We start from the raw sequence: 1,126 nt of genomic DNA, 5'->3' as shown, positions 1-1,126 counted from the left end.
TTTCGGCTTTGGAGCCTTCTTCGGGTATGAGAAAGACAGGGCAGACAGCAAAGATTATATAGCATAGGAGAGCAAAAACCGGGAGAGTGGCGGAGGTTGGAGAAGGGGAGAGTTAGATTGGCCACTCAGGTGGTGCGAAGTTGAGAGAGGTGTAGAGAGGTGTAAAGTCAAAACCTATAAATGAATAGAGAGGATTAGTAGTAAGCAAATCTGTCGCTGAGAGAAGGGGAAGGTGTGAACCAAGTTTCAGGATAATTGTAGTTTCTGAAGTCTTTCTGCTATAGGAGTTAAGAAATCCTTCTTTGAGAACGCAGATGAACAAGACTTGTTGTGCCTTAGTTCTTGAGCGTGTGACACGTCTAGTGTTCTAAGAGTGGGGAAATGTGTGAATGAGTGGCTGATCATCTGTTTTGAGAACAAGGTGAGCTTAGCTCTGCATGCATTCACATTCGAGTGCAGTTCTGGAAGAAATACACTTTTTCCTTGCAGTTTCATGTTAAGCTCGTTCAAGTGAGCAAAAATGTTCAGAGTGACCGTAAAGTCGCAGAGCCAGTCTGAATCTCAGAACTCAGGGAAATTCGTGGCTTTCCCCAGGTTATCCAAAAAGGAGTCAGTCTCCACTCTCAGCTCCCACACTCGCTTGAATACTTTTCCCAAGCTGAGCCAACGAACACGTGAATAATAGAGTAAGTCATGGTGATCTGAGCCAATATCTTCAAGAAACTGAATGAACTGACGATGATTAAGTTCCCTCGCGCGTATGTTTCACAAGTTTCACAACAGCTTTCACAACATGATTGAGGCCCAGCACGTTTTTGCACAGGGCTTCCTGATGAATGATGCAGTGAAGAAATATTACCTCCGCCTCAGGGTCATTTTCTTTCAGTTTGTCCTGTATTCTCTTCAGTTGTCCAGCATTTTTCCCAGTTAGATTCGGAGATCATTCTGTGGTCACATTTACTAATTTGCTCCACAGTAGCTTCATTTGGTCAATACAACGTGACACCTTGTCATACAAGTCCGAGCCCTTCGTTGTTCCATTAATAATCTCCATTGATATAAGCTCCTCCGTAATTTCAAAACTGTCTTTAATTCCCCTGACAAAAATTAGAAGCTGTGCAGTGTC

At 43.3% G+C, this 1,126-nt stretch overlaps 1 pseudogene; it reads right to left on the bottom strand.

Moving 5' to 3' along the window:
* Positions 1-246: 246 nt before the first annotated feature.
* Positions 247-940, bottom strand: LOC148806819 (general transcription factor II-I repeat domain-containing protein 2B-like; annotated as a pseudogene).
* Positions 941-1,126: the final 186 nt, after the last annotated feature.

This window comes from Atractosteus spatula, unplaced genomic scaffold (genome assembly GCF_055471065.1).
Source record: "Atractosteus spatula isolate fAtrSpa1 unplaced genomic scaffold, fAtrSpa1.hap1 Scaffold_47, whole genome shotgun sequence".
Lineage (NCBI taxonomy): Eukaryota > Metazoa > Chordata > Actinopteri > Semionotiformes > Lepisosteidae > Atractosteus > Atractosteus spatula.
This window is presented reverse-complemented; position numbering and strand designations above follow the sequence as displayed.